The sequence below is a fragment of the Durio zibethinus genome, chromosome 27, assembly GCF_047325235.1.
Source record: "Durio zibethinus cultivar Kanyao isolate XHJ-2024 chromosome 27, ASM4732523v1, whole genome shotgun sequence".
NCBI classification, from domain to species: Eukaryota; Viridiplantae; Streptophyta; class Magnoliopsida; order Malvales; family Malvaceae; genus Durio; species Durio zibethinus.
In genome coordinates, this window is record NC_143188.1 from 18084500 (window position 1) to 18100330 (window position 15831).

The following is a 15831-nucleotide window of genomic DNA, read 5'->3' on the forward strand; positions in this document are numbered from 1 at the left end:
TACAATTAATGAAAATAAATATTTAAAGGATTAAGGTTTGTTCCCTGTCAATTAGCATAAATTTTAAAAAGGTAATTATTTTATTTTTTTGCAATCAAATAAAGAGATTAAGGGTCATTTGTGCCCTTAGGGCAATGTTAATGATAGCAAACAAAAGAGTAAAGATATTGTATAGTTGAGAAATCAATTACATTTATTATTCACTTTTGCAATGTTAATATTATATATTTTGCATATCAATACAAATTTGACAAAATAATTTTTCATGTTTTAAATATATTTGATACGATAAAAACATAGTATAAATATATAAATAGACAGATCTATAATAGCCTTTTTTCTTTTTACACAAACAAAACAAAGAGTTAAACTTAAAATTACAAAAAGAAATCATCAATTTTTTTTTTTGTATTCCAATTTCCAACTATATGTGTTTACAATGAATATTTGGAAAAAAAACAAAAATGACTATAAATACTTTTGCTAATTGGTACTTTGTATTAGATGAAAATTAGGGGGCTGAACAAACTTTTGTGTTTCTTTTTATCAGCTCATACCAGAGTAGACTACATTAAAATTTTCTTCTCCTACCATCCAACTACAAATGAATACTGACCACAAATGACCAAATAACTACCTAAACACCCTAAATGAAATGGTAGAACTCTAACAATTATATTACATTTGAGGCAATGGATCCTACATTTGTAGATAATGGGGTTAGATTTTACCATGAGGCATTGACATGATGAAGTTGATTTTTTTTTTTTTTGGACACAAAAATGCAGTGCATCAAAAAAGAGAAATTGATGGTAGAACCTGCGCCTTATTTGTGTAAAAATTGGAATGCCGGAGTCTTGATAAGTTCTGCAGCAGGTTTTACATCCGAAAATTCTTTTACTTGCATGGAACCGGTAATGTCCTCGACTGAGAAAGGAATGCTACATTCAAAGAGGATAATCGGTTAGGACTCTAAGAGATTAACCCTCAATATTAAAGGAACTAAAGAGCAACTCTGCCATTCTCCTTTTCCAACTTTCCCTTTTGTTATCTTACCCGGAATCCTCATCCAACAGAAAGGAGCTGCCGCCATCATCTTCTGAATCATCTGTCATAAGAAGTTTCATGCTGGAAATGACCTGTACAATTTAAGAGGTGTCATACCATACTAACAAAATGAGAAAAAAGAAAGTTATATTTGTCAATAAAATTTTGGGAGTTAAACAAGAAGTTTCTACAATTGGATGAAACTTACATCTGGTGAAACACTTAAGTGTTGTAATTGTCATCCCGATAAATCGTACATACCCTTTAAAGTTGTTGAACACTCAAAACCTGGTGAAGGACGCACAATGTAAGAGAAAGCAGACAAATATCACCAAACATTTCAGAGCAATACACATAAGTACAAACACAAGTATTTACCAAAGAGCAAAAATAGATTTATTGTCAATATCTTTGGACTCTTTAGTTTCACATGACAAGTTTGGGTTACATTTTATATAACATTGACAATTATGAGTATGACAACCTAATTGGTAACTCAGACGCCCATTTCCCCAAGATACGAAGCATATATTTTTTGAAATTCTGAAGATTTCCATATTTTACAAAAAAGGATTCCATGGAGAAAAGAAAATTCATTTATCCCTCTTGCTTTATCTTTTTCACTTTCTGGAGGAACATTTTATTCAGATACCATAAATGCATGCCTATTCATCATGAGTTCATGAATACTCGGTTTTTCTTCACAAGAATGATAGTGACTCGCACTAGCTCTTTAAAGGACCTTTTCTTATTAATTTATTAAATGGAATGTTCTATGAAACCATATTTTGCACTATGCCCCATCATCAGAGGGATTAGTTAAGAAAGAAAAGGAGACTTACTGGACAAAGGTCATTTGTTATTTCATTGTAGGATATTCTGGATGTTTTATTTATAACCTGACAAGACAAAGAGCGGTTGTTCAAATTTGAGAAATGAAAGAACAGAATAATTAAAACATGAAAACAAAGAGCAAGATTCATTGCACTCCTTTTCAAACACCAAATAAACCAGAATTTGACAGTAAACTGATGAAAATATTCATGAAAGCACTGCTAAGTACCGAAATCACATTTCTTAGAGGGTAACTAAAAGCTGTTATCAGTTAAAGGGTAACTATCAAGATTATGACCCAGAAGTTGACAATTTCCCACAAAATGAATATAGCAAATTTAAAGATTTTAAATCCTCATTATAGATATATAATTGATTTCAGCCAGAGATCGCATTCCAAACAAATTGAATACAAAAACCAAAGACTTTAGAAAATTCAATCTTATGCCAATGGATAAGGATGGCTTGAAGACCAGTTCTTGGCAAAGAAATCAGGAAGGTTTTCCATTAAGGCTCTATTTGTTCCACTATAAAACTTTAAAAAGCAATTGTGTGTGTGTGCTGGATCTTCTAAAAATTTAGGTGGAACATATACTTTGTTATGCTGAAGGTCTAAAGTAGTTGAATATAACTCAAGACATCTTTCATCAGTTCTTTTTCAAGCTGAGAAAATGAGTCCTAAAGATGAGTTCTGAATCTTAACAGCAACATTACCAAACCCAGCCACCCCAACCCCCATTTTCTCTATTTATCTCAAATGTGAAACTTTATTTTTGGGGAAAAAATTGTGGAAGATTATGCATATGTGCAAGGTCATACGGTAGTATAACTGTCTCTATACTACAGACTTAAATCTCTCACCACCAAAGCACTTCACAATTCTTAGCACGTTAAGCAGCTAATTCCACATTTTGCTTAAGTAAAATGAAATAACAACACAGCGTTGCTACCGTTGCCTATTCTAAACAACAGGGAAAATAAATATTATGAGTCCAACAGTGGGTGCTCAAGGGGTCCAATTCTACTAAAGTGTAGTGAATTTATTCTTGATCGGGGGGGGGGTATGAGCCATGGTATCCTATCCCACATTGCACAAGGAAACTTACAAACACCTCTAGTTTTGTTTATGCAAAAAACAAGCTAAAATCACAGCAAACCCCAATTTGTCAACCCTTGAAATTCAAGTACCGATCGTCTGTTTTCAATTGCACAACATACCAACGCTAAACCTAAACCTCTATTTTAACATCCAAAAGATATTGAGGCCAGTTTAAACAATTCTAAAGCCACAACTGCAACTACATATTATGAAGTCAAAGTGGCATGAACTTATCAAAGGAAGAAAAAGGTAGTACATAGCTTGCACAGTCTCATCCGATTTTATAACCCAGCTGTGATTAATTACCAGTCAAACAAGATTTAAAAAAAAGAAAAAATACATTGGATGAGAATGACATGTATACCTAAATCAAACCACGAGTAAAAGTAATGCAACTCAACAAAATTCCAACCTAGAAAAATAAACAACTGAAGAAACATACCAAGAATCCAACAGCTTGCCTTGTGTGTTTGAGTTCATCCCATGATGAGCCTGCATACTGTAATTAGAGGAATCACCAAAGACAACAGCAACTCTTAATGCGGAATTTAAATGCAATAAGGTGCCACAGCTAAAGAAAGGAAAAATTTTCCAATGATGGCATGTTCAAACTTCAAACAATGTGAAAATGCCACCTTCAACACAGTTCTTAGTCAGAATTAAAGAAATTACCTCTTCATTCACTTGGGCACACCATAGTTCCGATTCAGCTAAGCCAGACTTCACATACTCCCCATTGCTAAATGTGCAGCACTCTTGTCGGATGAGAAGGCTGTAGCAGAATATATTAACATCATATTTTGTAATTTATTCCTATTATCTTATCCACAGTAACAGGAAAATAAAGACGGAACAGTGATTTACCTATTAAAAAGCTGCAAATTTATATATGCAAATATTTGAGTGAAGATTTTCTGGACAAGTATTGGAGGCACCTGAAAAAAAAAATCATAAGCATAAGTTCTTGGTTCATCAAAAAGATGGTAATACTCCACTTTAAATCATCAAAACAGCAAATTACATAAAAAATTTTCTTTTAATGTGCACAGCATCTTGTTCAGGGTCTCAATAATGTTCTGCCAGTGACTAGCTGGAGAATTGATGTCCTAGGTAGCTGACATGTAGGAAAATGCATTAGCAACAAAAAGAAATGAAGAAACTGCAGTTCCAAGATTAAACTACTTGCTTCCATGCATAATAAGCAAGCATAGGAAATTAATAAAGAATGGCACTTTGACACTATTTATTAACACAACTTTTAAAAGAAGCAATAGACAACTGAGCCTTATGTAAGAATAATCCTAAACTGTAGCACAACACACAAATCCTTACAACTTAGAGAGCAATTCAAACTACTTATATGGAACATGATATCCTCAGGTAGAACCTAAATATGTAGAAAATGGGAAAATAAGCTTAACAAGTAGAAAGGGTCTCTCTATAAAATTAATTATCAGTTACTTTCTGTCATTCAAACAATAAATAATTCACTTTGAGAATTTTAAACCAAGCAGGCAGCAAGAAGTAAATTGCAAGGACATCGAGGGAGAGGAACTTGTGATGGTTTCACATGCATAGAGCAACTAAAAATAAAAGATATGGTGTTCACAAGAATAATTTAAATGTGTAGAAACAGGAAATAAGCAATATATATATATATATATATATATATGAAATCAAGATGAAACTAATTAAGATCATAACATTGCAATGTTGAAATTAACACACAGCAATGTATTTCAGTTGATCATAAAACAAATCAAACATTCTACAAGTTCAAATAAAGCAGAACAGCAAACTTATAGTGTCAGAGGCACCATAGAAGGTCTGGAGTTGGTTTCAAATATAAGCGTCAGAAAGCCCACAATGCTTTCTCCTGTATATAGCAATTAAAATAATTTTGAAAGTTAACAAAACAAGTCACTGGCAAGATTTGGTAATTAAAAAGCATAGTTCCTTATACCTGGATACAACAAGAAATAAGTGGTGACAAGTCCTTTTTCAAGTTGTCTCTAATGATTCCATAGATCTTTTCTACATATGCTGTCAGCTGCTGCTTAAAAAGCAGAGCTGGATACTTGGCCTCAACCGGGCATACTACACCAACCGGAAGATTGGCAGAAGACAAACGAAAACTCTGAGAAAGAACAACATCATATCACATTATTTTCCTGCATAAGCTCTAGAATCATTCACCAATACAGTGATAATACCATATCATAAGATTTTAAAAGATAAATTAGAGTTTTTTTTGTTCTTTCTTTCCTTTTTCAGGATCTATTAAAGAAGAGTTCAGAGATATTTAAATCATGACCACTTCATCCAAACAGTTTAGAGACATTGTAAATGAATTATCTTTAATAGTTGGGTCATCCTTGTAAAAAATGATGTAGGAGCAGGAGGTTTCTGTGCTGCACTAGAACCAGAGGCTTTCAAACTATGTTGAAACAAAAACAACAATGCAGATGTGTTCGATAGCCAATAAGCCATGTGAACATTGTTGTCCTGATCCTGCAAAACATCACATGAAATCATGAATGTTATATTTTATTTATTTACCCTCATCTTTTCAGTTGCTTAAACCTGCTCAATCAGAAAACATAATTTAAGAATCACTTAGTAATGTGACATAAGTCCATACCAAAGAGAACAATTCCATATTCCCTCCCCTTCTTCATATCTAAATAATTGCTTTTCAACAAAGTAGAAAAGCATAATTGTATCTTCTAAATCCAACAAAAAACAAAGAGATATAATCAAGGCTCTTTAGGCTAATTGCTTTTGATACTTATTTCTTGCTCTCAAAAGCAAAAAGCAAAAAGTGCATTTGGGTGCACCAGCGAAATAAAATATTAATAATATAATAATATAATAATATAATAATAATAATAACAATAACAACATTTTGAACAAAAAACAAAATTGAGAGTTCTTAGATAACAAAAAGTTCATCAAACTGGAATCATTATATTTGAATCAGGATGAACTTTTTAGTCATTTTCTCATTTTAACCAAATAAGATATTGCCTTTACTATTTGTGTTTGCTTTATAGGAAAAAACTTACAAAAGTAAAATGCAAGTAGCAAAAGCAAAATTGAAAGATATATCTTTGCCCATTTTTCCAAATACTACCCTGGACTACTTGGAATAACTTTCATCCATTTGGATAGAGAAAGCAAGGAACAAATATATATATATATATATATATATATTACCAGCTTTCTTAGTACAGATCCAATCATCTGAATAAGAAAATCAAATATACTTGTCCTTTCTGCTCCAAATGATCTCCAGTGGAGAAGGCATTTGTATATCGTAAATGCTGCAACAGGCCTTTCTTGACTGAATCCAATATACTGTGTCACACATTTTATTAGAGCGTCTACACTCTCCTGTGCCATAGGTGATACATACAACAAAAATTAATCCCAAGAAACTTCATCCAATACAAATTCTTGAAAAACACAAAAGTAGAAAGGGAAAATCAATTCCATATCATTTAAGCTCATACTTGTTGCCTTTCAATATTAGATCTCCTTATTTTACTATCTCCTCTACCAAACCTTTTTGATGGACCAGAACTCAGTTGTGCCTGTCAGAAAGAGCTTTCTGTCTCAGGATTATGGAAGCAACAAAGAACCAAGTATGCAGATATATCTGATAAACCGAAGTGAAACGCAATTATACAGTCTCTGCATTCTTCACTTACATGACGACCATTTTCCGGAGGCCGCAAAGTGAAAAAAGGGCCAACAAGGAAAAATAAGAAAAGTGGAAAATAATCATAACCAGCAAACCAACTCAAGAGATAAGAACAGCATGTTTAAACATAGCTTACTGCAGATGTTGCAATTGACAAATGCTCTGACATTTTTCTACACGTGCACTCAGCAACACTTGCTGTCTCAAGATCTGGTCCTCAGTTTCCATGTTCAAAATCTTCTCTTCGAGCTTGTTAAAAGATATAAACAATTATTTGGATGAAAGACCAGTTAAAGAATGAAAAATCCAATTGACTAAACATTCGTACTAACATTAACATCAAACGCATATTATTGCAGTTCAAAACAGGGACAAAACCTCTGCATTGCAGTTTTAGCTCAATTATCTTTGACTCTGCCTCCAAAGCCTGCTTAAGCCGCAATTCACTAAGCTTGTTTGTTTCTTCATATTTCCTCTCTGTTTCATCAATTTTCTGTTCTAATGAACTTACCAGAGCCTGCAATGGCATTGTGGCAAACAATATTTCAAGCAACATAAAGGCAGAATTACCAAATTTAAAAATGACATGAAGCAAGCCATTAGTCAAGATAAGGTCTTATTCAGAAGGAACAAATGTCTAATAATACATTCAGCTGTTCATTTTCAGCTGTAAGTTTGTTCATCAATTCATCATCAATAACAGCGACCTCCTGAATGACAGGAACTTGTTCAGCAATGTTCTTTGCAGCTTCACATTCCTTGATTAGCAACTCTTTTGTTTCCTGAAACTCAAGTTGCATCTTGTGCAAAGTAGTTTGCAACCTTGCATTTTCCTGGTTTTTGGATTCCTCAAGGTCAACCTGTCCTAAGAAATGGATCAGTTAGAAACAAGAAAAATCAAATTGCACTAAGTTTATAAAGTAGATTGAAAAGATAATATATCATTCTCCTAGTGGTTGTTACCCTTAGCATTAGTAGGAACCTTCTAAATGAAGCATAAAATAAAAGCATTAGCTATCATAACCTATGAGTAAAACAAAAGTAAACGGTAATTTAGTCAAAAAGAAAAATCACCCAGAACTTTAATGAATGAGAAAGCATAAGACATTCACCATACAGAAATTCACATCATAGTCTATCACAAGTTTTATACCAAACAGATTTTAAAGACATTAATGAATCAATAGATAATTTTATGACATATAGAAATGTTATAAACCCATCTACTTATAATAATGACATTACTATTACCAAGAAAAAATCTACCCTCCTTCGTTTCTCCATCTGCAAGCGCCACGTAAGATCTTCAACTTGCTTTTCCAGTTTACTTTTGGCTTCTTGGAGGGCACCAGTTTCCTTGGCAGCCTGCAAACAGACAGGGAGAATCAATTGAAACAATCATGTACATACTATCACCTCATAGATGAACCTAACAGAAGATCAAATCTAGCAGGTGAAAAGTTTTCTTTCAGTTGGAATGGAAAAAAACTGGGATTACAAGAGATGATAATTTCAACTGATGCAAGCAATGTAAGCACAAAAGAGAAAATTATTATTCCATTTCTCAATAGATAGCTGTTAGCAGGGATTATATTCCTTCATTCATCCATAATCAAAATGAGCAAAAAATAACATTAATATCCACATAGCAATAAAGTACATTACGGAATATCACCATCTATTAAGAACTTGTTGAAATAATATCCACATAGCAATAAAGTACATTACGGAATATCACCATCTATTAAGAACTTGTTGAAACAAAATTTGGGAACATATCCATGCAAGAGAAATCATGAGCTTAAACTAATTCAAGAAATAAAAGAAATAGAGAAACGACAAAACTACCATTTTTAGCTTCCGTAATTCTCTACATGCAACTTTTGCTCTCCAGGCACATTAGGTGGTAATTGCTGCTTTCTTTAACCTTAAATAATGAAGGCTGGCAAAGATTTGTCGACATTGACTCTGTAACAGACATGAACTCACATGGAATCAATATGCTGAAGTACAAATTATAACAGAAATTGCAACTAGAATTTCTGACAACAAAAAGCATCAATATTATTTTTTTTGAACTAACCAGCATCAATGTTTATTACAACACAACTAAGATAAATACCTAAAAGCAAGGCTAGGCCTTTTTTCTATTGGTAAAAGTTGAACCCAGAACCAGAACCTCACTTAGTGCAATTCCACTCTTTACACCCTAGGCACACCAGACACTACATCTGCTCTTTACAATTAGAGTTAGTCAGAGGGCAGACTAGCCTTTTTCTCCCTTTTTAATTTTATTTTACTTGCAAAACCTAGGTGCTACTTGACACTGCACTCAGTACAATTTGATCTAAAACAAAGGAAATGCTTGACTCAAGTAATGAGAATTCTAAATAACATACATTCTTTTATTTCTAAAGCCTACTAATTGAGATAGTAGGGGCAAAATAAACAGTAACACTTGGTTGAAGAAAGCTACAAATTCCTAGAAAGAAAGAATAAAACGAGAAATAAAAGGAAAACTAATAGCTATTAATATTTTGTTAATTGAAAGATATTTTTATCTTTACCTGAATTACTGTTGCAGCTCTCGTCTGCTTCCTGAAAAGAAGTTCATTACGAGCAGTCATCCCACGCATACCTGCTTGAATGGAAACAGCTGAGAAGTACAAATTCTTGTATGCCTTCCTTGCAAGAAATTTGCGTGAATGTTTTTGAATATTCGAACAAGCAATTTCTCTTCTCATCCTCTCATACTGATTGCGTGCCACTTGTCCTGCAACCAGGTTAGAGAAAACAATGGGGAAAATAAATAAGTCAATGGATATAGGGCAGCAATTCCAACTAATGATACAATCACAAATGGTCCTATATGAAATGCTTATTACCTCTACACATGGCTTGAATTTTTATGGAAGATAACTGCAACAATATAAAGTGTTTGCGACCCAAATATGTATGGACTTTTCTCTGTATAATACTTGCTGATCTTCCTAAAACCTCACTTCGACATGCATCTAGTTCAGCCATCTGACCAGCCGTGAGAAAAACTTTTGTTTTACCAATCTGCAACAGCAGCAAATCTATAAGGTTCAGTATTAAATGGTGGAAGAGCTTAGTGGAAGCAACAATATCAAAATGCAATAAATGCCAAAACTGATGCAATCAGCCAGCAAGCAAGAGGTGCGGACATACATGATATACATGGACTACTTAAGAAATACAGGGAATGACAAAAACTGTCCCAAAGTTATTTTATGAAAATTTATAAATACAAGATGTACCTGATAACCACTAAGGTTACTCTTCTCCAGAATCCTCTTGCTAGCAGTAACCTCATTATAGCTACAACAGAATAAGTAACATATAAAGAGAGTTAAGCATCTCACATGTAACTCATGGATTCTACTAACATAATTCTAAAGAATAAAAGGTACACCTAAATAAAAGTAATAATTTTGAACTACAAGAGAAAATCTTGGAAAAGCTACCTCCCATGGAGAACCTCTGGAGCCAATATGGCAAACCGACCTACAAATTCACGAAACACCTTTCGAGAGGGAAATCCAGCACAACTAATTCTAATTGCCTCCATCACTCCCTGGAATCAAATATTCACCGAAACCATCATGTATGGACACATGGACAGGCTGCTTATCAGCAAAAGCAAGGATTGACCAAAATATGAAAACTAACCCCACATCGAAGTTGTTGTAGTACATTACTGTTTTAAAATATTGCCGGCTTAAGAGCATTATTTGGCTTTACACAACGAATGTAATGCAGTTCAGTGGCACTCGAAGTCTCAAGTAAAGATTGGAGTTGTCGCTGTATAAAACAGATGGTATGAGTGAAAATGAAAGAAAATAGTTGAAGCATATAATCTGCCTTTGACATACACATGGAGCAGAAACAGACCTTGAAGCGGGAACCTATTGAGGAAAATTTTGATGATTTTGAAGATTCCTCAGGTAAAGGAGGAAACAAGCTTGATATTGTATGTCAAGAATGCAACATCAAATTGATCAATTTCATATATTGCAAAACTGAATAAGTTAAGGAGTTTGAGCTACCTCCAAGACCTTCTGCTCCACAGACCTTTTCTCTGCCTTGTTAGCTCTCCCTCCCATATGGGCGAGATAGCGCAAAAGCATCTTTGTACTCTCTGTTTTACCAGCTCCACTTTCCCCATTTCCCAAAATTGCTTGGCTTATTTTCTCATTGATCATCTGTCTGTTCACAACATTTATTACATCAATGATTCACATGAAGAAGGCAGAAGAACTTTATGATTGATAATAGGAAGCATAAAAACAGACTACCTATAGGCAGAATCTGCAACAGCAAATGGATGTGGGCTCAGCTTACCCAAAGCTGCCCCCTTGTACTGTTCCATAATGTGATTGTCATATAAATGTGGCAGCCGTCGAAAAGGATTTACAGCAATCAATATATTTCCTGTGTAGGTCAAATAAACATCATAACATTTGGTTTCACACAACAATAAATTATCTCTAGAAATAAAACTGCCATGCAGCAAATTAAAGCAACATATTCACACCCGGCCATCATAAACCACACTCAAAAGGACTGCATTTTATGAAACATGATGTGAAATAATTAATCTGAGTAAGCACTGCCATAATCATAATAAATTAAACAAGACAGAAAGGAAAGCCATAAGACAAACATGCTGTGGAACAGATAATCTGAGTAACCCGTCAATTTTTAACTAAGTCTACAATAAAAAGAAAAAGGTATAGGGAAGCAAATCAGCTGTTAATACTTACATATATTTCGTTAATATCAAATCGACATCTTAAATTCTGCAAAACCCCAGGTTCATGTAAATATGCCAGCTTCGTCATATCATCAACACCACATGAAAGAAATATAGGGTCCTTTGGATAGACATTAGATGTCTTGGCCACAACCTACACAACATTAAAGGAATACAAAATCCACAAACCTTTCAAACTCCAATTTCATGCATATATAGTGAAGGAAAATAAGAGCTTTTAAACAGATGACAGATGCTGTTTGATGAAGTGATGAACCATGTCCCTAATCTAAAGAAAATATGTTTTACCATTGAAAGATCTACACGGTACACAGTATAAGTTGATCAAGAAGTTTTAAACCAGTAGCTTCAAAAAAAAAAAAGGCACGATTTCCCAGAAAGAAGTCAAAAAGAAAAATAATTTTCTTAGCTTCCCTTGCATCAGAAAGCTGTTTTACTTCAACATTCAATTTACCACAACATACTTTTATCAGAAACATCATGCACCTTGAATGCTTGGATCCTAAATATAAGAAAAAACCCACAATTTAAACCTTTTGTTATCTTTACAAGATTATAACCTAGTAGAATTCTGAGCCCTAAAATATTTCCCAAAGTTATTGCTGTACTAAAGATCTTGCATCTCACTCCCCACTACCTTACCTCATTAGTGACTACAACTGGTCCTTCTCTAAAACATAAAAACAAATTTAGGATTAGTCTGCTTGTTGCAGTATTTTGAATGAAGGGAAAGCCTCTTTCCCTTTTTTCTTTTTTGCATGGAATGAATAGTTGAAGATCTGCATAGCCAACATGAATAAGTAACGGAACAAGAGCTGTGGAATGAACTTCCAGGTGCATATTTTAGCACCACTAATACATTGCCAACATATATTTTTGTCGTTGTATCACTTTTTTTGTTCAAATAAAAACTCCATATAACTCTCTTGTGTAGCCATATACATTCAGATAATTTCAGTTTCTCATTATTTGCACATATTTTAAAATAAAATTTGCATTTTTCTTTCTAACCCAACAACCATGCATGAGCAATATGCAATGATTTGAAGGGTTTGCAGACCACCCACAATTTGATTCATAATGCTAACACCTCCTTGCACTTCCAACTACAAAAAATTGACAGCCCACACATTATGACTTAGCAAAGGAGCCCTTCTATCAAGCCACAGTCCATAACATTAGGTAATATGATGACATTACATCTGATTAGGAAACTCAGCAGGAGAACATTAGGCAGGTGTAAAAGAACTTATACCATCAGCACTAGCATAATGATCTCAAACTAATTTTGAGCAGCAACTAATTCTAATTCAGAAGTTACAGGTTTCATTTCAATTCCTCTAGATGAGCTTATATCTCATTTGACATAAAAATATGCTATCAACAAGGTCAAAAGGATTCTCAGCTTAACCTCAAATTCCACCAACTTCTCCTGTAACATCTTCTACAGTCCTACAAACCATGATCAGCAACCAAGTACTAAAAGACCAATACGATCTCCTTCAATGCTTGCTATAGCTGTATTTGTTGCTTAGAATAACTTACAGTTTTGCCATAATCTTTACATGTTCACAATCATAATTAAAATCATTTCATTGTCCCATCAAGGAAATTCAGTAATTTAACTTAAGTACTTCCAAGTTCATTAAACTAGGGATGCTGGTGATGTCACGTTCACCAGTTCTTCAAATTCCAGTTTAATACACATATACATGTTTCATGAATAAATGAAACAATGCAAAAAGACCTTCATGCAAGAAGTAAATCATTTGGTTTGCAACTAAACTGTTGTTGGGTGGAAATTTAACATATTCTGATCATAAAAAAAAAAAAAAAAAAAACCAAGAAAATTATGTTTGGGTTCTTGAATTACACGAATTAAAGAAAAAAAAAAAGCAAATCAAATCAAATCCTGAGAACAATTACTCACTGTCTTTTCTGATGTACAGTTTATTGTGATCTCTTCCCCATTAACCTCCTTCACTTTCCCATCTATCCAAGCTACCTCTGGGTCCTCCACCCAAACAAGAGATCCAGCAATAATATTGGATGGAGCAACCTGTAAGGCCATGTCAAATCATTAGCATATCTACGTGAAAGAATAGAAACTCATCTCAAACAATGAAACATAAAAATAAATTATATAGAGGGCTAGCAAAACGGTTGTACAGTGCATTCTGTAACCAACATCCGATGCCACATTGAAGAAACTATACTTTGGGTTTTCTGCATCTCACCCTACAATTCTCTAAAACAATTTTCTAACATCCATCTATTAACAAGTAAAAATGATTAAATTGTGACTTGGAAATCACATATTCAAGTCAAAAAAACATGATGTCTGAAAAGAACAGGGCTAAGGCTGACAACAACCCTCTTTGAGCTGCCATTAGTTTTAGTAAGCTAGCAACTTCACAAAAGGCTAGTACATTACACTAAAACTGCAGTGGGAAAACTTATTGGTTGAATTGCATTAAGCAATTATGATAGAGCTATTTGCCAATTGATTTCAAATAACAATGTCCAGGTTACTAACTATCAATTAAGAATGCAACTTTAGAAACTGGAATCAGTTAAACAAAACTAAATTTTCTCTTAAGAGAGGTAATTACAGTGAATTTTTTTTAAAAAAATAAATAACCCAAAACCCAATGATTCACATTTACATAATGCACATATCTAAATCAGTCCAACAGCAAAAAGAAGGAAACAAACAAAATTCATTAAAAAAATAAAAATAATTTTTAATTTTGATTAGTTAATTGGAGCTAAATGAGCTACCTTGTCATTCACGAAACTAAATTTAAAATTAACAGAAAAACTAACAGTACATTAAACTATAAAGCAAATACAGGAAAAAAAGAAATAAACTTAAAAATAAATAAAATCGGAGGGAAAACAAATGCAAACCATTGTTTCTGATTAAGATCCCAGACAGAGCCAGTTAACGTTAGATCCTTCCACCAACCAATGCGAAACGAATCGTCATCCAAAATTTTCCTCCAAATCTCTGCTTCTAATCAATAAAAAAAAAACGAATTTTAACCCTCCTCGCTTCCCTCTCTATCTCCTTTCTCTAACCGTACCAAATGTGTCTCTTCAATCTCAATGACTCCTGAGATTTCGTTATCGCAATGTCATTTTTTTCTTTTTTTTTAATTTATTAAGTTTTTAAATGGAAATGAAGGGTGAAGCAGATGTCACATTGAAGGAAAAAAAGCCATACAATGGTAGACCTTTAAACAGAAGTCAAACAGTCCCTGGTTTTTCCTCTCTAATTTTCTCTCTCGCTTTGTTTTTCTGTTTTGGTTTTTCTCAACGACGTGAACGCGTGAACTCAACATCAACAGTTTGAAATTCCTGATTTGTCCTTGAGTTTGGAGGATATTTGCTGACAGTGCCATATTGCATTTTTAAAAAATAAAAAGGGGGAAATGAAGATAATGTGGAAATATTATCATGATTTTGGTAAATATGAAAAGGTAATAAAATAATAACAGAATAAGTAAGGATCAGGATAAGTATAGGCCACGTGCTGCTAATTTCAAGAAGAAATCTCCCTCCCAATCACATTATAATTTTTTTTATATATATTTACATAGTAAAAATAAAATAGAGCAATTTTCAAATATAAAAGTTTAACTTATCTCAAAAATATATAAAATTATAATTTTTAAAATACTATTATTTTTTACGTATTTATTTATTTTTAAGAGAAAATATTTTATAAATTTAAAAATTAAAATTTTAATATTTATAACTATTTTTTTCTATTTTCGAGTTATCGTCTCTAAGTAAAATAAATAAATAACACAAGTAACAAAGGCACATGTAATTTTACATGCAAACAAGGTGAAATGGAACCTGTACTTTGTAAACTTGCATGCCATTGTTGTGCAAATTTCCAAGCATAAATATAAAATTGAAGTCCTTTTCAGGCAGGGAATCCGAGGAGATGTGATCATGAATGAATTTGTTGGTATGCAATTATGTTGATTTGGTAAGCTTTGAAAATTGCAAGAGATGCCAAATTTGTTTGCTTCCCCAAACTTGAGGGGCGATTATCATCATTACCAGCAGCAGTTGCAGTTTCATATGCGTGTTATTTTCTGAGCACAATCTGACCAAATTCCCTGTGAAATTGGTTAGGGACTAATGTGGTGCGTGTTTGCAGTGATGTGAACAAACAGTAGATTGTAGGTGAGATGTGAAATGAACGGTAGACATTTTTGGATTGGACATCATGTCATGTGCTATTCTTTCAACTTTTGGTCTTTTCTTGTTACATTGGCACGTCGGTAGAAAATTTAACCAATGTCTTATGACTACTACCTAACAATATTTTATGAA

The 15831-nt window shown here is 33.3% G+C and overlaps 1 pseudogene across 1 annotated transcript; it reads right to left on the bottom strand.

Moving 5' to 3' along the window:
* Window positions 1-520: 520 nt before the first annotated feature.
* LOC111279558 (myosin-6-like) lies at window positions 521-14795 on the bottom strand (annotated as a pseudogene). Its single transcript, XR_016334670.1, has 27 exons — window positions 14392-14795; window positions 13412-13540; window positions 11471-11614; window positions 11003-11138; window positions 10779-10913; window positions 10599-10668; window positions 10377-10508; window positions 10172-10281; window positions 9965-10025; window positions 9569-9746; window positions 9251-9456; window positions 8532-8651; window positions 7935-8048; window positions 7331-7543; window positions 7016-7200; window positions 6691-6793; window positions 6493-6573; window positions 6197-6373; window positions 5320-5491; window positions 4944-5137; window positions 3845-3915; window positions 3653-3752; window positions 3423-3479; window positions 1890-1946; window positions 1256-1335; window positions 1057-1139; window positions 521-941 (listed from the first exon to the last, which is right to left on the bottom strand). The product of XR_016334670.1 is annotated as a myosin-6-like (transcript).
* Between the last annotated feature and the right edge of the window lie 1036 nt (window positions 14796-15831).